Source organism: Carassius carassius, chromosome 41, assembly GCF_963082965.1.
Source record: "Carassius carassius chromosome 41, fCarCar2.1, whole genome shotgun sequence".
Taxonomy (NCBI): Eukaryota; Metazoa; Chordata; class Actinopteri; order Cypriniformes; family Cyprinidae; genus Carassius; species Carassius carassius.
The window spans coordinates 21,564,897-21,590,099 of NC_081795.1; positions in this window are offsets into that span (position 1 = coordinate 21,564,897).

The window sequence follows — 25,203 nt, forward strand, 5'->3', positions numbered from 1 at the left end:
TAGCCCAAATCTGCTCAAAAGCTTGTCTCTCTGTGAGATAGAGCTGCTTCATTCAATGTTCAGTGCAAATCTTGCCAAACTGAAAGATGCTTATGTCTTATGAAATAAAATGATTTCTGCAATGCGTTGAGACAGTTTTTAATGTGTTAGAAGTTTTATGCACAAAAACTTATGTTAGGACTTCAATACTCAAGATTGTCAGTTTACAAGTTTCTGAGACCAGTTATGCTGAAATAGTGCTTCTGTTCAAATGAAGTGAAATCTAGCTCAAATCTGCTCAAAAGCTTGTCTCTCTATGAGAGAAAGCTGCTTCATTCAATATTCAGTGCAAATCTTGCCAAACTGAAAGATGCGTATATCTTATGAAATAAAATGATTTCTGGAATGCAGTGAGACAGTTTTTAATGTGTTAGAAGTTATATGCAAAAAAACATATGTTAGGACTTCAATGCTCAAGATGGTCAGTTTACAGGTTTCTGAGACCAGTAATGTTAAAATAGTGTTTCTGTTCAAATGAAGTGAAATCTAGCCCAAATCTGCTCAAAAGCTTGTCTCTCTGTTAGATAGAGCTGCTTCATTCAATGTTCAGTGCAAATCTTGCCAAACTGAAGGATGCTTATGTCTTCTGAAATAAAATGATTTCTGCAATGCGTTGAGACAGTTTTTAATGTGTTAGAAGTTATATGCACAAAACATTATGTTAGGAGTTCAATGCTCAATATTGTCAGTTTACAGGTTTCTGAGACCAGTAATGTTGAAATAGTGCTTCTGTTCAAATGAAGTGAAATCTTGCCCAAATCTGCTCAAAAGCTTGTCTCTCTGTGAGATAGAGCTGCTTCATTCAATGTTCAGTGCAAATCTTGCCAAACTGAAAGATGCGTATATCTTATGAAATAAATTGATTTCTGCAATGCAGTGAGACAGTTTTTAATGTGTTAGAAGTTATATGCACAAAAACTTATGTTAGGACTTCAATACTCAAGATTGTCAGTTTACAAGTTTCTGAGACCAGTTATGTTGAAATAGTGCTTCTTTTCAAATGAAGTGAAATCTAGCCCAAATCTGCTCAAAAGCTTGTCTCTCTATGAGAGAAAGCTGCTTCATTCAATATTCAGTGCAAATCTTGCCAAACTGAAAGATGCTTATTCCTTATGAAATACAATGTTTTTATAGAGCTGTAAGACAGTTTTTAATGTGTTAGAAGTTATATGCACAAAACATTATGTTAGGAGTTCAATGCTCAATATTGTCAGTTTACAGGTTTCTGAGACCAGTAATGTTGAAATAGTGCTTCTGTTCAAATGAAGTGAAATCTAGCCCAAATCTGCTCAAAAGCTTGTCTCTCTGTGAGATAGAGCTGCTTCATTCAATGTTCAGTGCAAATTTTGCCAAACTGAAAGATGCTTATGTCTTATGAAATAAAATGATTTCTGCAATGCAGTGAGACAGTTTTTAATGTGTTAGAAGTTATATGCTCAAAAACATATGTTAGGATTTCAATGCTCAAGATTGTCAGTTTACAAGTTTCTGAGACCAGTAATGTTAAAATAGTGTTTCTGTTGAAATGAAGTGAAATCTAGCCCAAATCTGCTCAAAAGCTTGTCTCTCTATGAGAGAAAGCTGTTTCATTCAATATTCAGTTCAAATCTTGCCAAACTGAAAGAAGCTTATTCCTTATGAAATACAATGTTTTTGCAAAGCTGTAAGACAGTTTTTAATGTGTTAGAAGTTATATGCACAAAAAATTATGTTAGTAGTTCAATGCTCAATATTGTCAGTTTACAGGTTTCTGAGACCAGTAATGTTGAAATAGTGCTTCTGTTCAAATGAAGTGAAATCTTGCCCAAATCTGCTCAAAAGCTTGTCTCTCTGTGAGATAGAGCTGCTTCATTCAATGTTCAGTGCAAATCTTGCCAAACTGAAAGATGCGTATATCTTATGAAATAAAATGATTTCTGCAATGCAGTGAGACAGTTTTTAATGTGTTAGAAGTTATATGCACAAAAACACATGTTAGGACTTCAATGCTCAAGATGGTCAGTTTACAGGTTTCTGAGACCAGTAATGTTAAAATAGTGTTTCTGTTCAAATGAAGTGAAATCTAGCCCAAATCTGCTCAGAAGCTTGTCTCTCTATGAGAGAAAGCTGCTTCATTCAATATTCAGTGCAAATCTAGCCAAACTGAAAGATGCTTATGCCTTATGAAATACAATGTTTTTGCAATGCTGTAAGACAGTTTTTAATGTGTTAGAAGTTATATGCACAAAAACTTATGTTAGGATTTCAATGCTCAAGATTGTCAGTTTACAGGTTTCTGAGACCATTAATGTTGAAATAGTGCTTCCATTCAAATGAAGTGAAATCTAGCCCAAATCTGCTCAAAAGCTTGTCTCTCTGTGAGATAGAGCTGCTTCATTCAATGTTCAGTGCAAATCTTGCCAAACTGAAAGATGCTGATGTCTTCTGAAATAAAATGATTTCTGCAATGCAGTGAGACAGTTTTTAATGTGTTAGAAGTTATATGCTCAAAAACATATGTTAGGATTTCAATGCTCAAGATTGTCAGTTTACAAGTTTCTGAGACCAGTAATGTTAAAATAGTGTTTCTGTTGAAATGAAGTGAAATCTAGCCCAAATCTGCTCAAAAGCTTGTCTCTCTATGAGAGAAAGCTGCTTCATTCAATATTCAGTGCAAATCTTGCCAAACTGAAAGATGCTTATGCCTTATGAAATACAATGTTTTTGCAATGCTGTAAGACAGTTTTTAATGTGTTAGAAGTTATATGCACAAAACCTTATGTTAGGACTTCAATGCTCAATATTGTCAGTTTACAGGTTTCTGAGACCAGTAATGTTGAAATAGTGCTTCCGTTCAAATGAAGTGAAATCTAGCCCAAATCTGCTCAAAAGCTTGTCTCTCTGCTAGATAGAACTGCTTCATTCAATGTTCAGTGCAAATCTTGCAAAACTGAAAGATGCTTATGCCTTATGCAATATAATGTTTTTGCAATGCTGTAAGACAGTTTTTAATGTGTTAGAAGTTATATGCACAAAAACTTATGTTAGGACTTCAATGCTCAAGATTGTCAGTTTACAGGTTTCTGAGACCAGTAATGTTGAAATAGTGCTTCCGTTCAAATGAAGTGAAATCTAGCCCAAATCTGCTCAAAAGCTTGTCTCTCTATGAGAGAAAGCTGATTCATTCAATATTCAGTGCAAATCTTGCCAAACTGAAAGATGCTTATGTCTTCTGAAATAAAAAGATTTCTGCAATGCGTTGAGACAGTTTTTAATGTGTTAGAAGTTTTATGCACAAAAACTTATGTTAGGACTTCAATACTCAAGATTGTCAGTTTACAAGTTTCTGAGACCAGTAATGTTAAAATAGTGCTTCTGTTCAAATGAAGTGAAATCTAGCCCAAATCTGCTCAAAAGCTTGTCTCTCTATGAGAGAAAGCTGATTCATTCAATATTCAGTGCAAATCTTGCCAAACTGAAAGATGCTTATGCCTTATGAAATATAATGTTTTTGCAATGCTGTAAGACAGTTTTTAATGTGTTAGAAGTTATATGCACAAAAACTTATGTTAGGACTTCAATGCTCAAGATTGTCAGTTTACAGGTTTCTGAGACCAGTAATGTTGAAATAGTGCTTCCGTTCAAATGAAGTGAAATCTAGCCCAAATCTGCTCAAAAGCTTGTCTCTCTATGAGAGAAAGCTGTTTCATTCAATATTCAGTTCAAATCTTGCCAAACTGAAAGAAGCTTATTCCTTATGAAATACAATGTTTTTGCAAAGCTGTAAGACAGTTTTTAATGTGTTAGAAGTTATATGCACAAAACCTTATGTTAGGACTTCAATGCTCAATATTGTCAGTTTACAGGTTTCTGAGACCAGTAATGTTGAAATAGTGCTTCCGTTCAAATGAAGTGAAATCTAGCCCAAATCTGCTCAAAAGCTTGTCTCTCTGTGAGATAGAGCTGCTTCATTCAATGTTCAGTGCAAATCTTGCCAAACTGAAAGATGCTTATGTCTTCTGAAATAAAATGATTTCTGCAATGCGTTGAGACAGTTTTTAATGTGTTAGAAGTTTTATGCACAAAAACTTATGTTAGGACTTCAATACTCAAGATTGTCAGTTTACAAGTTTCTGAGACCAGTTATGCTGAAATAGTGCTTCTGTTCAAATGAAGTGAAATCTAGCTCAAATCTGCTCAAAAGCTTGTCTCTCTATGAGAGAAAGCTGCTTCATTCAATATTCAGTGCAAATCTTGCCAAACTGAAAGATGCGTATATCTTATGAAATAAAATGATTTCTGGAATGCAGTGAGACAGTTTTTAATGTGTTAGAAGTTATATGCAAAATAACATATGTTAGGACTTCAATGCTCAAGATGGTCAGTTTACAGGTTTCTGAGACCAGTAATGTTAAAATAGTGTTTCTGTTCAAATGAAGTGAAATCTAGCCCAAATCTGCTCAAAAGCTTGTCTCTCTGTTAGATAGAGCTGCTTCATTCAATGTTCAGTGCAAATCTTGCCAAACTGAAGGATGCTTATGTCTTCTGAAATAAAATGATTTCTGCAATGCGTTGAGACAGTTTTTAATGTGTTAGAAGTTTTATGCACAAAAACTTATGTTAGGACTTCAATACTCAAGATTGTCAGTTTACAAGTTTCTGAGACCAGTTATGCTGAAATAGTGCTTCTGTTCAAATGAAGTGAAATCTAGCTCAAATCTGCTCAAAAGCTTGTCTCTCTATGAGAGAAAGCTGCTTCATTCAATATTCAGTGCAAATCTTGCCAAACTGAAAGATGCTTATGCCTTATGAAATACAATGTTTTTGCAATGCTGTAAGACAGTTTTTAATGTGTTAGAAGATATATGCACAAAACATTATGTTAGGAGTTCAATGCTCAATATTGTCAGTTTACAGGTTTCTGAGACCAGTAATGTTGAAATAGTGCTTCCGTTCAAATAAATTGAAATCTAGCCCAAATCTGCTTAAAAGCTTGTCTCTCTGTGAGATAGAGCTGCTTCATTCAATGTTCAGTGCAAATCTTGCCAAACTGAAAGATGCTTATGTCTTATGAAATAAAATGATTTCTGCAATGCAGTGAGACAGTTTTTAATGTGTTAGAAGTTATATGCTCAAAAACATATGTTAGGATTTCAATGCTCAAGATTGTCAGTTTACAAGTTTCTGAGACCAGTAATGTTAAAATAGTGTTTCTGTTGAAATGAAGTGAAATCTAGCCCAAATCTGCTCAAAAGCTTGTCTCTCTATGAGAGAAAGCTGTTTCATTCAATATTCAGTTCAAATCTTGCCAAACTGAAAGAAGCTTATTCCTTATGAAATACAATGTTTTTGCAAAGCTGTAAGACAGTTTTTAATGTGTTAGAAGTTATATGCACAAAACATTATGTTAGGAGTTCAATGCTCAATATTGTCAGTTTACAGGTTTCTGAGACCAGTAATGTTGAAATAGTGCTTCTGTTCAAATGAAGTGAAATCTTGCCCAAATCTGCTCAAAAGCTTGTCTCTCTGTGAGATAGAGCTGCTTCATTCAATGTTCAGTGCAAATCTTGCCAAACTGAAAGATGCTGATGTCTTCTGAAATAAAATGATTTCTGCAATGCGTTGAGACAGTTTTTAATGTGTTAGAAGTTATATGCACAAAAACTTATGTTAGGACTTCAATACTCAAGATTGTCAGTTTACAAGTTTCTGAGACCAGTTATGTTGAAATAGTGCTTCTGTTCAAATGAAGTGAAATCTAGCCCAAATCTGCTCAAAAGCTTGTCTCTCTGTGAGATAGAGCTGCTTCATTCAATGTTCAGTGCAAATCTTGCCAAACTGAAAGATGCTTATTCCTTATGAAATACAATGTTTTTATAGAGCTGTAAGACAGTTTTTAATGTGTTAGAAGTTATATGCACAAAACATTATGTTAGGAGTTCAATGCTCAATATTGTCAGTTTACAGGTTTCTGAGACCAGTAATGTTGAAATAGTGCTTCTGTTCAAATGAAGTGAAATCTAGCCCAAATCTGCTCAAAAGCTTGTCTCTCTGTGAGATAGAGCTGCTTCATTCAATGTTCAGTGCAAATTTTGCCAAACTGAAAGAAGCTTATTCCTTATGAAATACAATGTTTTTGCAAAGCTGTAAGACAGTTTTTAATGTGTTAGAAGTTATATGCACAAAACATTATGTTAGGAGTTCAATGCTCAATATTGTCAGTTTACAGGTTTCTGAGACCAGTAATGTTGAAATAGTGCTTCTGTTCAAATGAAGTGAAATCTTGCCCAAATCTGCTCAAAAGCTTGTCTCTCTGTGAGATAGAGCTGCTTCATTCAATGTTCAGTGCAAATCTTGCCAAACTGAAAGATGCTGATGTCTTCTGAAATAAAATGATTTCTGCAATGCGTTGAGACAGTTTTTAATGTGTTAGAAGTTATATGCACAAAAACTTATGTTAGGACTTCAATACTCAAGATTGTCAGTTTACAAGTTTCTGAGACCAGTTATGTTGAAATAGTGCTTCTGTTCAAATGAAGTGAAATCTAGCCCAAATCTGCTCAAAAGCTTGTCTCTCTGTGAGATAGAGCTGCTTCATTCAATGTTCAGTGCAAATCTTGCCAAACTGAAAGATGCGTATATCTTATGAAATAAAATGATTTCTGGAATGCAGTGAGACAGTTTTTAATGTGTTAGAAGTTATATGCAACAAAACATATGTTAGGACTTCAATGCTCAAGATGGTCAGTTTACAGGTTTCTGAGACCAGTAATGTTAAAATAGTGTTTCTGTTCAAATGAAGTGAAATCTAGCCCAAATCTGCTCAAAAGCTTGTCTCTCTGTGAGATAGAGCTGCTTCATTCAATGTTCAGTGCAAATCTTGCCAAACTGAAGGATGCTTATGTCTTCTGAAATAAAATGATTTCTGCAATGCGTTGAGACAGTTTTTAATGTGTTAGAAGTTTTATGCACAAAAACTTATGTTAGGACTTCAATACTCAAGATTGTCAGTTTACAAGTTTCTGAGACCAGTTATGCTGAAATAGTGCTTCTGTTCAAATGAAGTGAAATCTAGCTCAAATCTGCTCAAAAGCTTGTCTCTCTATGAGAGAAAGCTGCTTCATTCAATATTCAGTGCAAATCTTGCCAAACTGAAAGATGCTTATGCCTTATGAAATACAATGTTTTTGCAATGCTGTAAGACAGTTTTTAATGTGTTAGAAGATATATGCACAAAACATTATGTTAGGAGTTCAATGCTCAATATTGTCAGTTTACAGGTTTCTGAGACCAGTAATGTTGAAATAGTGCTTCCGTTCAAATGAAGTGAAATCTAGCCCAAATCTGCTCAAAAGCTTGTCTCTCTGTGAGATAGAGCTGCTTCATTCAATGTTCAGTGCAAATCTTGCCAAACTGAAATATGCTTATGTCTTATGAAATAAAATGATTTCTGCAATGCAGTGAGACAGTTTTTAATGTGTTAGAAGTTATATGCTCAAAAACATATGTTAGGATTTCAATGCTCAAGATTGTCAGTTTACAAGTTTCTGAGACCAGTAATGTTAAAATAGTGTTTCTGTTGAAATGAAGTGAAATCTAGCCCAAATCTGCTCAAAAGCTTGTCTCTCTGTGAGATAGAGCTGCTTCATTCAATGTTCAGTGCAAATCTTGCCAAACTGAAAGATGCTTATTCCTTATGAAATACAATGTTTTTATAGAGCTGTAAGACAGTTTTTAATGTGTTAGAAGTTATATGCACAAAACCTTATGTTAGGACTTCAATGCTCAATATTGTCAGTTTACAGGTTTCTGAGACCAGTAATGTTGAAATAGTGCTTCCGTTCAAATGAAGTGAAATCTAGCCCAAATCTGCTCAAAAGCTTGTCTCTCTGTGAGATAGAGCTTTCTCATTCAATGTTCAGTGCAAATCTTGCCTGAAAGATGCTTATGTCTTCTGAAATAAAATGATTTCTGCAATGCGTTGAGACAGTTTTTAATGTGTTAGAAGTTATATGCACAAAACATTATGTTAGGAGTTCAATGCTCAATATTGTCAGTTTACAGGTTTCTGAGACCAGTAATGTTGAAATAGTGCTTCTGTTCAAATGAAGTGAAATCTAGCCCAAATCTGCTCAAAAGCTTGTCTCTCTGTGAGATAGAGCTGCTTCATTCAATGTTCAGTGCAAATTTTGCCAAACTGAAAGAAGCTTATTCCTTATGAAATACAATGTTTTTGCAAAGCTGTAAGACAGTTTTTAATGTGTTAGAAGTTATATGCACAAAACATTATGTTAGGAGTTCAATGCTCAATATTGTCTGTTTACAGGTTTCTGAGACCAGTAATGTTGAAATAGTGCTTCTGTTCAAATGAAGTGAAATCTTGCCCAAATCTGCTCAAAAGCTTGTCTCTCTGTGAGATAGAGCTGCTTCATTCAATGTTCAGTGCAAATCTTGCCAAACTGAAAGATGCTGATGTCTTCTGAAATAAAATGATTTCTGCAATGCGTTGAGACAGTTTTTAATGTGTTAGAAGTTATATGCACAAAAACTTATGTTAGGACTTCAATACTCAAGATTGTCAGTTTACAAGTTTCTGAGACCAGTTATGTTGAAATAGTGCTTCTGTTCAAATGAAGTGAAATCTAGCCCAAATCTGCTCAAAAGCTTGTCTCTCTGTGAGATAGAGCTGCTTCATTCAATGTTCAGTGCAAATCTTGCCAAACTGAAAGATGCTTATTCCTTATGAAATACAATGTTTATATAGAGCTGTAAGACAGTTTTTAATGTGTTAGAAGTTATATGCACAAAACATTATGTTAGGAGTTCAATGCTCAATATTGTCAGTTTACAGGTTTCTGAGACCAGTAATGTTGAAATAGTGCTTCTGTTCAAATGAAGTGAAATCTAGCCCAAATCTGCTCAAAAGCTTGTCTCTCTGTGAGATAGAGCTGCTTCATTCAATGTTCAGTGCAAATTTTGCCAAACTGAAAGATGCTTATGTCTTATGAAATAAAATGATTTCTGCAATGCAGTGAGACAGTTTTTAATGTGTTAGAAGTTATATGCTCAAAAACATATGTTAGGATTTCAATGCTCAAGATTGTCAGTTTACAAGTTTCTGAGACCAGTAATGTTAAAATAGTGTTTCTGTTGAAATGAAGTGAAATCTAGCCCAAATCTGCTCAAAAGCTTGTCTCTCTATGAGAGAAAGCTGTTTCATTCAATATTCAGTTCAAATCTTGCCAAACTGAAAGAAGCTTATTCCTTATGAAATACAATGTTTTTGCAAAGCTGTAAGACAGTTTTTAATGTGTTAGAAGTTATATGCACAAAACATTATGTTAGGAGTTCAATGCTCAATATTGTCAGTTTACAGGTTTCTGAGACCAGTAATGTTGAAATAGTGCTTCTGTTCAAATGAAGTGAAATCTAGCCCAAATCTGCTCAAAAGCTTGTCTCTCTGTGAGATAGAGCTGCTTCATTCAATGTTCAGTGCAAATCTTGCCAAACTGAAAGACGCGTATATCTTATGAAATAAAATGATTTCTGGAATGCAGTGAGACAGTTTTTAATGTGTTAGAAGTTATATGCAAAAAAACATATGTTAGGACTTCAATGCTCAAGATGGTCAGTTTACAGGTTTCTGAGACCAGTAATGTTAAAATAGTGTTTCTGTTCAAATGAAGTGAAATCTAGCCCAAATCTGCTCAAAAGCTTGTCTCTCTGTGAGATAGAGCTGCTTCATTCAATGTTCAGTGCAAATCTTGCCAAACTGAAGGATGCTTATGTCTTCTGAAATAAAATGATTTCTGCAATGCGTTGAGACAGTTTTTAATGTGTTAGAAGTTTTATGCACAAAAACTTATGTTAGGACTTCAATACTCAAGATTGTCAGTTTACAAGTTTCTGAGACCAGTTATGCTGAAATAGTGCTTCTGTTCAAATGAAGTGAAATCTAGCTCAAATCTGCTCAAAAGCTTGTCTCTCTATGAGAGAAAGCTGCTTCATTCAATATTCAGTGCAAATCTTGCCAAACTGAAAGATGCTTATGTCTTCTGAAATAAAATGATTTCTGCAATGCAGTGAGACAGTTTTTAATGTGTTAGAAGTTATATGCTCAAAAACATATGTTAGGATTTCAATGCTCAAGATTGTCAGTTTACAAGTTTCTGAGACCAGTAATGTTAAAATAGTGTTTCTGTTGAAATGAAGTGAAATCTAGCCCAAATCTGCTCAAAAGCTTGTCTCTCTATGAGAGAAAGCTGTTTCATTCAATATTCAGTTCAAATCTTGCCAAACTGAAAGAAGCTTATTCCTTATGAAATACAATGTTTTTGCAAAGCTGTAAGACAGTTTTTAATGTGTTAGAAGTTATATGCACAAAACATTATGTTAGGAGTTCAATGCTCAATATTGTCAGTTTACAGGTTTCTGAGACCAGTAATGTTGAAATAGTGCTTCTGTTCAAATGAAGTGAAATCTTGCCCAAATCTGCTCAAAAGCTTGTCTCTCTGTGAGATAGAGCTGCTTCATTCAATGTTCAGTGCAAATCTTGCCAAACTGAAAGATGCTGATGTCTTCTGAAATAAAATGATTTCTGCAATGCGTTGAGACAGTTTTTAATGTGTTAGAAGTTATATGCACAAAAACTTATGTTAGGACTTCAATACTCAAGATTGTCAGTTTACAAGTTTCTGAGACCAGTTATGTTGAAATAGTGCTTCTGTTCAAATGAAGTGAAATCTAGCCCAAATCTGCTCAAAAGCTTGTCTCTCTATGAGAGAAAGCTGCTTCATTCAATATTCAGTGCAAATCTTGCCAAACTGAAAGATGCTTATTCCTTATGAAATACAATGTTTTTATAGAGCTGTAAGACAGTTTTTAATGTGTTAGAAGTTATATGCACAAAACATTATGTTAGGACTTCAATGCTCAATATTGTCAGTTTACAGGTTTCTGAGACCAGTAATGTTGAAATAGTGCTTCCGTTCAAATGAAGTGAAATCTAGCCCAAATCTGCTCAAAAGCTTGTCTCTCTGTGAGATAGAGCTGCTTCATTCAATGTTCAGTGCAAATCTTGCCAAACTGAAAGATGCTTATGTCTTATGAAATAAAATGATTTCTGCAATGCAGTGAGACAGTTTTTAATGTGTTAGAAGTTATATGCTCAAAAACATATGTTAGGATTTCAATGCTCAAGATTGTCAGTTTACAAGTTTCTGAGACCAGTAATGTTAAAATAGTGTTTCTGTTGAAATGAAGTGAAATCTAGCCCAAATCTGCTCAAAAGCTTGTCTCTCTATGAGAGAAAGCTGTTTCATTCAATATTCAGTTCAAATCTTGCCAAACTGAAAGAAGCTTATTCCTTATGAAATACAATGTTTTTGCAAAGCTGTAAGACAGTTTTTAATGTGTTAGAAGTTATATGCACAAAACATTATGTTAGGAGTTCAATGCTCAATATTGTCAGTTTACAGGTTTCTGAGACCAGTAATGTTGAAATAGTGCTTCTGTTCAAATGAAGTGAAATCTAGCCCAAATCTGCTCAAAAGCTTGTCTCTCTGTGAGATAGAGCTGCTTCATTCAATGTTCAGTGCAAATCTTGCCAAACTGAAAGATGCGTATATCTTATGAAATAAAATGATTTCTGGAATGCAGTGAGACAGTTTTTAATGTGTTAGAAGTTATATGCAAAAAAACATATGTTAGGACTTCAATGCTCAAGATGGTCAGTTTACAGGTTTCTGAGACCAGTAATGTTAAAATAGTGTTTCTGTTCAAATGAAGTGAAATCTAGCCCAAATCTGCTCAAAAGCTTGTCTCTCTGTGAGATAGAGCTGCTTCATTCAATGTTCAGTGCAAATCTTGCCAAACTGAAGGATGCTTATGTCTTCTGAAATAAAATGATTTCTGCAATGCGTTGAGACAGTTTTTAATGTGTTAGAAGTTTTATGCACAAAAACTTATGTTAGGACTTCAATACTCAAGATTGTCAGTTTACAAGTTTCTGAGACCAGTTATGCTGAAATAGTGCTTCTGTTCAAATGAAGTGAAATCTAGCTCAAATCTGCTCAAAAGCTTGTCTCTCTATGAGAGAAAGCTGCTTCATTCAATATTCAGTGCAAATCTTGCCAAACTGAAAGATGCTTATGCCTTATGAAATACAATGTTTTTGCAATGCTGTAAGACAGTTTTTAATGTGTTAGAAGTTATATGCACAAAACATTATGTTAGGAGTTCAATGCTCAATATTGTCAGTTTACAGGTTTCTGAGACCAGTAATGTTGAAATAGTGCTTCTGTTCAAATGAAGTGAAATCTAGCCCAAATCTGCTCAAAAGCTTGTCTCTCTGTGAGATAGAGCTGCTTCATTCAATGTTCAGTGCAAATTTTGCCAAACTGAAAGATGCTTATGTCTTATGAAATAAAATGATTTCTGCAATGCAGTGAGACAGTTTTTAATGTGTTAGAAGTTATATGCTCAAAAACATATGTTAGGATTTCAATGCTCAAGATTGTCAGTTTACAAGTTTCTGAGACCAGTAATGTTAAAATAGTGTTTCTGTTGAAATGAAGTGAAATCTAGCCCAAATCTGCTCAAAAGCTTGTCTCTCTATGAGATAGAGCTGCTTCATTCAATGTTCAGTGCAAATCTTGCCAAACTGAAGGATGCTTATGTCTTCTGAAATAAAATGATTTCTGCAATGCGTTGAGACAGTTTTTAATGTGTTAGAAGTTTTATGCACAAAAACTTATGTTAGGACTTCAATACTCAAGATTGTCAGTTTACAAGTTTCTGAGACCAGTTATGCTGAAATAGTGCTTCTGTTCAAATGAAGTGAAATCTAGCTCAAATCTGCTCAAAAGCTTGTCTCTCTATGAGAGAAAGCTGCTTCATTCAATATTCAGTGCAAATCTTGCCAAACTGAAAGCATACCTTATGAAATACAATGTTTTTGCAATGCTGTAAGACAGTTTTTAATGTGTTAGAAGTTATATGCACAAAACATTATGTTAGGAGTTCAATGCTCAATATTGTCAGTTTACAGGTTTCTGAGACCAGTAATGTTGAAATAGTGCTTCTGTTCAAATGAAGTGAAATCTAGCCCAAATCTGCTCAAAAGCTTGTCTCTCTGTGAGATAGAGCTGCTTCATTCAATGTTCAGTGCAAATTTTGCCAAACTGAAAGATGCTTATGTCTTATGAAATAAAATGATTTCTGCAATGCAGTGAGACAGTTTTTAATGTGTTAGAAGTTATATGCTCAAAAACATATGTTAGGATTTCAATGCTCAAGATTGTCAGTTTACAAGTTTCTGAGACCAGTAATGTTAAAATAGTGTTTCTGTTGAAATGAAGTGAAATCTAGCCCAAATCTGCTCAAAAGCTTGTCTCTCTATGAGAGAAAGCTGTTTCATTCAATATTCAGTTCAAATCTTGCCAAACTGAAAGAAGCTTATTCCTTATGAAATACAATGTTTTTGCAAAGCTGTAAGACAGTTTTTAATGTGTTAGAAGTTATATGCACAAAACATTATGTTAGGAGTTCAATGCTCAATATTGTCAGTTTACAGGTTTCTGAGACCAGTAATGTTGAAATAGTGCTTCTGTTCAAATGAAGTGAAATCTAGCCCAAATCTGCTCAAAAGCTTGTCTCTCTGTGAGATAGAGCTGCTTCATTCAATGTTCAGTGCAAATCTTGCCAAACTGAAAGATGCTGATGTCTTCTGAAATAAAATGATTTCTGCAATGCGTTGAGACAGTTTTTAATGTGTTAGAAGTTATATGCACAAAAACTTATGTTAGGACTTCAATACTCAAGATTGTCAGTTTACAAGTTTCTGAGACCAGTTATGTTGAAATAGTGCTTCTGTTCAAATGAAGTGAAATCTAGCCCAAATCTGCTCAAAAGCTTGTCTCTCTGTGAGATAGAGCTGCTTCATTCAATGTTCAGTGCAAATCTTGCCAAACTGAAAGATGCTTATTCCTTATGAAATACAATGTTTTTATAGAGCTGTAAGACAGTTTTTAATGTGTTAGAAGTTATATGCACAAAACATTATGTTAGGAGTTCAATGCTCAATATTGTCAGTTTACAGGTTTCTGAGACCAGTAATGTTGAAATAGTGCTTCTGTTCAAATGAAGTGAAATCTAGCCCAAATCTGCTCAAAAGCTTGTCTCTCTGTGAGATAGAGCTGCTTCATTCAATGTTCAGTGCAAATTTTGCCAAACTGAAAGAAGCTTATTCCTTATGAAATACAATGTTTTTGCAAAGCTGTAAGACAGTTTTTAATGTGTTAGAAGTTATATGCACAAAACATTATGTTAGGAGTTCAATGCTCAATATTGTCAGTTTACAGGTTTCTGAGACCAGTAATGTTGAAATAGTGCTTCTGTTCAAATGAAGTGAAATCTAGCCCAAATCTGCTCAAAAGCTTGTCTCTCTGTGAGATAGAGCTGCTTCATTCAATGTTCAGTGCAAATTTTGCCAAACTGAAAGATGCTTATGTCTTATGAAATAAAATGATTTCTGCAATGCAGTGAGACAGTTTTTAATGTGTTAGAAGTTATATGCTCAAAAACATATGTTAGGATTTCAATGCTCAAGATTGTCAGTTTACAAGTTTCTGAGACCAGTAATGTTAAAATAGTGTTTCTGTTGAAATGAAGTGAAATCTAGCCCAAATCTGCTCAAAAGCTTGTCTCTCTATGAGATAGAGCTGCTTCATTCAATGTTCAGTGCAAATCTTGCCAAACTGAAGGATGCTTATGTCTTCTGAAATAAAATGATTTCTGCAATGCGTTGAGACAGTTTTTAATGTGTTAGAAGTTTTATGCACAAAAACTTATGTTAGGACTTCAATACTCAAGATTGTCAGTTTACAAGTTTCTGAGACCAGTTATGCTGAAATAGTGCTTCTGTTCAAATGAAGTGAAATCTAGCTCAAATCTGCTCAAAAGCTTGTCTCTCTATGAGAGAAAGCTGCTTCATTCAATATTCAGTGCAAATCTTGCCAAACTGAAAGCATACCTTATGAAATACAATGTTTTTGCAATGCTGTAAGACAGTTTTTAATGTGTTAGAAGTTATATGCACAAAACATTATGTTAGGAGTTCAATGCTCAATATTGTCAGTTTACAGGTTTCTGAGACCAGTAATGTTGAAATAGTGCTTCTGTTCAAATGAAGTGAAATCTAGCCCAAATCTGCTCAAAAGCTTGTCTCTCTGTGAGATAGAGCTGCTTCATTCAATGTTCAGTGCAAATTTTGCCAAACTGAAAGATGCTTATGTCTTATGAAATAAAATGATTTCTGCAATGCAGTGAGACAGTTTTTAATGTGTTAGAAGTTATATGCTCAAAAACATATGTTAGGATTTCAATGCTCAAGATTGTCAGTTTACAAGTTTCTGAGACCAGTAATGTTAAAATAGTGTTTCTGTTGAAATGAAGTGAAATCTAGCCCAAATCTGCTCAAAAGCTTGTCTCTCTATGAGAGAAAGCTGTTTCATTCAATATTCAGTTCAAATCTTGCCAAACTGAAAGAAGCTTATTCCTTATGAAATACAATGTTTTTGCAAAGCTGTAAGACAGTTTTTAATGTGTTAGAAGTTATATGCACAAAACATTATGTTAGGAGTTCAATGCTCAATATTGTCAGTTTACAGGTTTCTGAGACCAGTAATGTTGAAATAGTGCTTCTGTTCAAATGAAGTGAAATCTAGCCCAAATCTGCTCAAAAGCTTGTCTCTCTGTGAGATAGAGCTGCTTCATTCAATGTTCAGTGCAAATCTTGCCAAACTGAAAGATGCTGATGTCTTCTGAAATAAAATGATTTCTGCAATGCGTTGAGACAGTTTTTAATGTGTTAGAAGTTATATGCACAAAAACTTATGTTAGGACTTCAATACTCAAGATTGTCAGTTTACAAGTTTCTGAGACCAGTTATGTTGAAATAGTGCTTCTGTTCAAATGAAGTGAAATCTAGCCCAAATCTGCTCAAAAGCTTGTCTCTCTGTGAGATAGAGCTGCTTCATTCAATGTTCAGTGCAAATCTTGCCAAACTGAAAGATGCTTATTCCTTATGAAATACAATGTTTTTATAGAGCTGTAAGACAGTTTTTAATGTGTTAGAAGTTATATGCACAAAACATTATGTTAGGAGTTCAATGCTCAATATTGTCAGTTTACAGGTTTCTGAGACCAGTAATGTTGAAATAGTGCTTCTGTTCAAATGAAGTGAAATCTAGCCCAAATCTGCTCAAAAGCTTGTCTCTCTGTGAGATAGAGCTGCTTCATTCAATGTTCAGTGCAAATTTTGCCAAACTGAAAGAAGCTTATTCCTTATGAAATACAATGTTTTTGCAAAGCTGTAAGACAGTTTTTAATGTGTTAGAAGTTATATGCACAAAACATTATGTTAGGAGTTCAATGCTCAATATTGTCAGTTTACAGGTTTCTGAGACCAGTAATGTTGAAATAGTGCTTCTGTTCAAATGAAGTGAAACCTTGCCCAAATCTGCTCAAAAGCTTGTCTCTCTGTGAGATAGAGCTGCTTCATTCAATGTTCAGTGCAAATCTTGCCAAACTGAAAGATGCTGATGTCTTCTGAAATAAAATGATTTCTGCAATGCGTTGAGACAGTTTTTAATGTGTTAGAAGTTATATGCACAAAAACTTATGTTAGGACTTCAATACTCAAGATTGTCAGTTTACAAGTTTCTGAGACCAGTTATGTTGAAATAGTGCTTCTGTTCAAATGAAGTGAAATCTAGCCCAAATCTGCTCAAAAGCTTGTCTCTCTGTGAGATAGAGCTGCTTCATTCAATGTTCAGTGCAAATCTTGCCAAACTGAAAGATGCGTATATCTTATGAAATAAAATGATTTCTGGAATGCAGTGAGACAGTTTTTAATGTGTTAGAAGTTATATGCAACAAAACATATGTTAGGACTTCAATGCTCAAGATGGTCAGTTTACAGGTTTCTGAGACCAGTAATGTTAAAATAGTGTTTCTGTTCAAATGAAGTGAAATCTAGCCCAAATCTGCTCAAAAGCTTGTCTCTCTGTGAGATAGAGCTGCTTCATTCAATGTTCAGTGCAAATCTTGCCAAACTGAAGGATGCTTATGTCTTCTGAAATAAAATGATTTCTGCAATGCGTTGAGACAGTTTTTAATGTGTTAGAAGTTTTATGCACAAAAACTTATGTTAGGACTTCAATACTCAAGATTGTCAGTTTACAAGTTTCTGAGACCAGTTATGCTGAAATAGTGCTTCTGTTCAAATGAAGTGAAATCTAGCTCAAATCTGCTCAAAAGCTTGTCTCTCTATGAGAGAAAGCTGCTTCATTCAATATTCAGTGCAAATCTTGCCAAACTGAAAGATGCTTATGCCTTATGAAATACAATGTTTTTGCAATGCTGTAAGACAGTTTTTAATGTGTTAGAAGATATATGCACAAAACATTATGTTAGGAGTTCAATGCTCAATATTGTCAGTTTACAGGTTTCTGAGACCAGTAATGTTGAAATAGTGCTTCCGTTCAAATGAAGTGAAATCTAGCCCAAATCTGCTCAAAAGCTTGTCTCTCTGTGAGATAGAGCTGCTTCATTCAATGTTCAGTGCAAATCTTGCCAAACTGAAAGATGCTTATGTCTTATGAAATAAAATGATTTCTGCAATGCAGTGAGACAGTTTTTAATGTGTTAGAAGTTATATGCTCAAAAACATATGTTAGGATTTCAATGCTCAAGATTGTCAGTTTACAAGTTTCTGAGACCAGTAATGTTAAAATAGTGTTTCTGTTGAAATGAAGTGAAATCTAGCCCAAATCTGCTCAAAAGCTTGTCTCTCTGTGAGATAGAGCTGCTTCATTCAATGTTCAGTGCAAATCTTGCCAAACTGAAAGATGCTTATTCCTTATGAAATACAATGTTTTTATAGAGCTGTAAGACAGTTTTTAATGTGTTAGAAGTTATATGCACAAAACATTATGTTAGGAGTTCAATGCTCAATATTGTCAGTTTACAGGTTTCTGAGACCAGTAATGTTGAAATAGTGCTTCTGTTCAAATGAAGTGAAATCTAGCCCAAATCTGCTCAAAAGCTTGTCTCTCTGTGAGATAGAGCTGCTTCATTCAATGTTCAGTGCAAATTTTGCCAAACTGAAAGAAGCTTATTCCTTATGAAATACAATGTTTTTGCAAAGCTGTAAGACAGTTTTTAATGTGTTAGAAGTTATATGCACAAAACATTATGTTAGGAGTTCAATGCTCAATATTGTCAGTTTACAGGTTTCTGAGACCAGTAATGTTGAAATAGTGCTTCTGTTCAAATGAAGTGAAATCTTGCCCAAATCTGCTCAAAAGCTTGTCTCTCTGTGAGATAGAGCTGCTTCATTCAATGTTCAGTGCAAATCTTGCCAAACTGAAAGATGCTGATGTCTTCTGAAATAAAATGATTTCTGCAATGCGTTGAGACAGTTTTTAATGTGTTAGAAGTTATATGCACAAAAACTTATGTTAGGACTTCAATACTCAAGATTGTCAGTTTACAAGTTTCTGAGACCAGTTATGTTGAAATAGTGCTTCTGTTCAAATGAAGTGAAATCTAGCCCAAATCTGCTCAAAAGCTTGTCTCTCTGTGAGATAGAGCTGCTTCATTCAATGTTCAGTGCAAATCTTGCCAAACTGAAAGATGCTTATTCCTTATGAAATACAATGTTTATATAGAGCTGTAAGACAGTTTTTAATGTGTTAGAAGTTATATGCACAAAACATTATGTTAGGAGTTCAATGCTCAATATTGTCAGTTTACAGGTTTCTGAGACCAGTAATGTTGAAATAGTGCTTCTGTTCAAATGAAGTGAAATCTAGCCCAAATCTGCTCAAAAGCTTGTCTCTCTGTGAGATAGAGCTGCTTCATTCAATGTTCAGTGCAAATTTTGCCAAACTGAAAGATGCTTATGTCTTATGAAATAAAATGATTTCTGCAATGCAGTGAGACAGTTTTTAATGTGTTAGAAGTTATATGCTCAAAAACATATGTTAGGATTTCAATGCTCAAGATTGTCAGTTTACAAGTTTCTGAGACCAGTAATGTTAAAATAGTGTTTCTGTTGAAATGAAGTGAAATCTAGCCCAAATCTGCTCAAAAGCTTGTCTCTCTATGAGAGAAAGCTGTTTCATTCAATATTCAGTTCAAATCTTGCCAAACTGAAAGAAGCTTATTCCTTATGAAATACAATGTTTTTGCAAAGCTGTAAGACAGTTTTTAATGTGTTAGAAGTTATATGCACAAAACATTATGTTAGGAGTTCAATGCTCAATATTGTCAGTTTACAGGTTTCTGAGACCAGTAATGTTGAAATAGTGCTTCTGTTCAAATGAAGTGAAATCTAGCCCAAATCTGCTCAAAAGCTTGTCTCTCTGTGAGATAGAGCTGCTTCATTCAATGTTCAGTGCAAATCTTGCCAAACTGAAAGATGCGTATATCTTATGAAATAAAATGATTTCTGGAATGCAGTGAGACAGTTTTTAATGTGTTAGAAGTTATATGCAAAAAAACATATGTTAGGACTTCAATGCTCAAGATGGTCAGTTTACAGGTTTCTGAGACCAGTAATGTTAAAATAGTGTTTCTGTTCAAATGAAGTGAAATCTAGCCCAAATCTGCTCAAAAGCTTGTCTCTCTGTGAGATAGAGCTGCTTCATTCAATGTTCAGTGCAAATCTTGCCAAACTGAAGGATGCTTATGTCTTCTGAAATAAAGTGATTTCTGCAATGCGTTGAGACAGTTTTTAATGTGTTAGAAGTTTTATGCACAAAAACTTATGTTAGGACTTCAATACTCAAGATTGTCAGTTTACAAGTTTCTGAGACCAGTTATGCTGAAATAGTGCTTCTGTTCAAATGAAGTGAAATCTAGCTCAAATCTGCTCAAAAGCTTGTCTCTCTATGAGAGAAAGCTGCTTCATTCAATATTCAGTGCAAATCTTGCCAAACTGAAAGATGCTTATGTCTTCTGAAATAAAATGATTTCTGCAATGCAGTGAGACAGTTTTTAATGTGTTAGAAGTTATATGCTCAAAAACATATGTTAGGATTTCAATGCTCAAGATTGTCAGTTTACAAGTTTCTGAGACCAGTAATGTTAAAATAGTGTTTCTGTTGAAATGAAGTGAAATCTAGCCCAAATCTGCTCAAAAGCTTGTCTCTCTATGAGAGAAAGCTGTTTCATTCAATATTCAGTTCAAATCTTGCCAAACTGAAAGAAGCTTATTCCTTATGAAATACAATGTTTTTGCAAAGCTGTAAGACAGTTTTTAATGTGTTAGAAGTTATATGCACAAAACATTATGTTAGGAGTTCAATGCTCAATATTGTCAGTTTACAAGTTTCTGAGACCAGTAATGTTGAAATAGTGCTTCTGTTCAAATGAAGTGAAATCTTGCCCAAATCTGCTCAAAAGCTTGTCTCTCTGTGAGATAGAGCTGCTTCATTCAATGTTCAGTGCAAATCTTGCCAAACTGAAAGATGCTGATGTCTTCTGAAATAAAATGATTTCTGCAATGCGTTGAGACAGTTTTTAATGTGTTAGAAGTTATATGCACAAAAACTTATGTTAGGACTTCAATACTCAAGATTGTCAGTTTACAAGTTTCTGAGACCAGTTATGTTGAAATAGTGCTTCTGTTCAAATGAAGTGAAATCTAGCCCAAATCTGCTCAAAAGCTTGTCTCTCTATGAGAGAAAGCTGCTTCATTCAATATTCAGTGCAAATCTTGCCAAACTGAAAGATGCTTATTCCTTATGAAATACAATGTTTTTATAGAGCTGTAAGACAGTTTTTAATGTGTTAGAAGTTATATGCACAAAACATTATGTTAGGAGTTCAATGCTCAATATTGTCAGTTTACAGGTTTCTGAGACCAGTAATGTTGAAATAGTGCTTCTGTTCAAATGAAGTGAAATCTAGCCCAAATCTGCTCAAAAGCTTGTCTCTCTATGAGAGAAAGCTGCTTCATTCAATATTCAGTGCAAATCTTGCCAAACTGAAAGATGCTTATGCCCTATGAAATACAATGTTTTTGCAATGCTGTAAGACAGTTTTTAATGTGTTAGAAGTTATATGCACAAAACCTTATGTTAGGACTTCAATGCTCAATATTGTCAGTTTACAGGTTTCTGAGACCAGTAATGTTGAAATAGTGTTTCCGTTCAAATGAAGTGAAATCTAGCCCAAATCTGCTCAAAAGCTTGTCTCTCTGTGAGATAGAGCTGCTTCATTCAATGTTCAGTGCAAATCTTGCCAAACTGAAAGATGCTTATGTCTTATGAAATAAAATGATTTCTGCAATGCAGTGAGACAGTTTTTAATGTGTTAGAAGTTATATGCTCAAAAACATATGTTAGGATTTCAATGCTCAAGATTGTCAGTTTACAAGTTTCTGAGACCAGTAATGTTAAAATAGTGTTTCTGTTGAAATGAAGTGAAATCTAGCCCAAATCTGCTCAAAAGCTTGTCTCTCTATGAGAGAAAGCTGTTTCATTCAATATTCAGTTCAAATCTTGCCAAACTGAAAGAAGCTTATTCCTTATGAAATACAATGTTTTTGCAAAGCTGTAAGACAGTTTTTAATGTGTTAGAAGTTATATGCACAAAACATTATGTTAGGAGTTCAATGCTCAATATTGTCAGTTTACAGGTTTCTGAGACCAGTAATGTTGAAATAGTGCTTCTGTTCAAATGAAGTGAAATCTAGCCCAAATCTGCTCAAAAGCTTGTCTCTCTGTGAGATAGAGCTGCTTCATTCAATGTTCAGTGCAAATCTTGCCAAACTGAAGGATGCTTATGTCTTCTGAAATAAAATGATTTCTGCAATGCGTTGAGACAGTTTTTAATGTGTTAGAAGTTTTATGCACAAAAACTTATGTTAGGACTTCAATACTCAAGATTGTCAGTTTACAAGTTTCTGAGACCAGTTATGCTGAAATAGTGCTTCTGTTCAAATGAAGTGAAATCTAGCTCAAATCTGCTCAAAAGCTTGTCTCTCTATGAGAGAAAGCTGCTTCATTCAATATTCAGTGCAAATCTTGCCAAACTGAAAGATGCTTATGCCTTATGAAATACAATGTTTTTGCAATGCTGTAAGACAGTTTTTAATGTGTTAGAAGTTATATGCACAAAACATTATGTTAGGAGTTCAATGCTCAATATTGTCAGTTTACAGGTTTCTGAGACCAGTAATGTTGAAATAGTGCTTCCGTTCAAATGAAGTGAAATCTAGCCCAAATCTGCTCAAAAGCTTGTCTCTCTGTGAGATAGAGCTGCTTCATTCAATGTTCAGTGCAAATCTTGCCAAACTGAAAGATGCTGATGTCTTCTTAAATAAAATGATTTCTGCAATGCGTTGAGACAGTTTTTAATGTGTTATAATGCACAAAAACTTATGTTAGGACTTCAATACTCAAGATTGTCAGTTTACAAGTTTCTGAGACCAGTTATGTTGAAATAGTGCTTCTGTTCAAATGAAGTGAAATCTAGCCCAAATCTGCTCAAAAGCTTGTCTCTCTATGAGAGAAAGCTTCTTCATTCATTATTCAGTGCAAATCTTGCCAAACTGAAAGATGCTTATTCCTTATGAAATACAATGTTTTTATAGAGCTGTAAGACCGTTTTTAATGTGTTAGAAGTTATATGCACAAAACATTATGTTAGGAGTTCAATGCTCAATATTGTCAGTTTACAGGTTTCTGAGACCAGTAATGTTGAAATAGTGCTTCCGTTCAAATGAAGTGAAATCTAGCCCAAATCTGCTCAAAAGCTTGTCTCTCTGTGAGATAGAGCTGCTTCATTCAATGTTCAGTGCAAATCTTGCCAAACTGAAAGATGCTTATGTCTTATGAAATAAAATGATTTCTGCAATGCAGTGAGACAGTTTTTAATGTGTTAGAAGTTATATGCTCAAAAACATATGTTAGGATTTCAATGCTCAAGATTGTCAGTTTACAAGTTTCTGAGACCAGTAATGTTAAAATAGTGTTTCTGTTGAAATGAAGTGAAATCTAGCCCAAATCTGCTCAAAAGCTTGTCTCACTATGAGAGAAAGCTGTTTCTTTCAATATTCAGTTCAAATCTTGCCAAACTGAAAGAAGCTTATTCCTTATGAAATACAATGTTTTTGCAAAGCTGTAAGACAGTTTTTAATGTGTTAGAAGTTATATGCACAAAACATTATGTTAGGAGTTCAATGCTCAATATTGTCAGTTTACAAGTTTTTGAGACCAGTAATGTTGAAATAGTGCTTCTGTTCAAATGAAGTGAAATCTAGCCCAAATCTGCTCAAAAGCTTGTCTGTCTGTGAGATAGAGCTGCTTCATTCAATGTTTAGTGCAAATCTTGCCAAACTGAAAGATGCGTATATCTTATGAAATAAAATGATTTCTGGAATGCAGTGAGACAGTTTTTAATGTGTTAGAAGTTATATGCAAAAAAACATATGTTAGGACTTCAATGCTCAAGATGGTCAGTTTACAGGTTTCTGAGACCAGTAATGTTAAAATAGTGTTTCTGTTCAAATGAAGGGAAATCTAGCCCAAATCTGCTCAAAAGCTTGTTTCTCTGTGAGATAGAGCTGCTTCATTCAATGTTCAGTGCAAATCTTGCCAAACTGAAGGATGCTTATGTCTTCTGAAATAAAATGATTTCTGCAATGCGTTGAGACAGTTTTTAATGTGTTAGAAGTTTTATGCACAAAAACTTATGTTAGGACTTCAATACTCAAGATTGTCAGTTTACAAGTTTCTGAGACCAGTAATGTTAAAATAGTGTTTCTGTTGAAATGAAGTGAAATCTAGCCCAAATCTGCTCAAAAGCTTGTCTCTCTATGAGAGAAAGCTGTTTCATTCAATATTCAGTTCAAATCTTGCCAAACTGAAAGAAGCGTATTCCTTATGAAATACAATGTTTTTGCAAAGCTGTAAGACAGTTTTTAATGTGTTAGAAGTTATATGCACAAAACATTATGTTAGGAGTTCAATGCTCAATATTGTCAGTTTACAGGTTTCTGAGACCAGTAATGTTGAAATAGTGCTTCTGTTCAAATGAAGTGAAATCTTGCCCAAATCTGCTCAAAAGCTTGTCTCTCTGTGAGATAGAGCTGCTTCATTCAATGTTCAGTGCAAATCTTGCCAAACTGAAAGATGCGTATATCTTATGAAATAAAATGATTTCTGCAATGCAGTGAGACAGTTTTTAATGTGTTAGAAGTTATATGCACAAAAACTTATGTTAGGACTTCAATACTCAAGATTGTCAGTTTTCAAGTTTCTGAGACCAGTTATGTTGAAATAGTGCTTCTTTTCAAATGAAGTGAAATCTAGCCCAAATCTGCTCAAAAGCTTGTCTCTCTATGAGAGAAAGCTGCTTCATTCAATATTCAGTGCAAATCTTGCCAAACTGAAAGATGCTTATTCCTTATGAAATACAATGTTTTTATAGAGCTGTAAGACAGTTTTTAATGTGTTAGAAGTTATATGCACAAAACATTATGTTAGGAGTTCAATGCTCAATATTGTCAGTTTACAGGTTTCTGAGACCAGTAATGTTGAAATAGTGCTTCTGTTCAAATGAAGTGAAATCTAGCCCAAATCTGCTCAAAAGCTTGTCTCTCTGTGAGATAGAGCTGCTTCATTCAATGTTCAGTGCAAATTTTGCCAAACTGAAAGATGCTTATGTCTTATGAAATAAAATGATTTCTGCAATGCAGTGAGACAGTTTTTAATGTGTTAGAAGTTATATGCTCAAAAACATATGTTAGGATTTCAATGCTCAAGATTGTCAGTTTACAAGTTTCTGAGACCAGTAATGTTAAAATAGTGTTTCTGTTGAAATGAAGTGAAATCTAGCCCAAATCTGCTCAAAAGCTTGTCTCTCTATGAGAGAAAGCTGTTTCATTCAATATTCAGTTCAAATCTTGCCAAACTGAAAGAAGCTTATTCCTTATGAAATACAATGTTTTTGCAAAGCTGTAAGACAGTTTTTAATGTGTTAGAAGTTATATGCACAAAAAATTATGTTAGGAGTTCAATGCTCAATATTGTCAGTTTACAGGTTTCTGAGACCAGTAATGTTGAAATAGTGCTTCTGTTCAAATGAAGTGAAATCTTGCCCAAATCTGCTCAA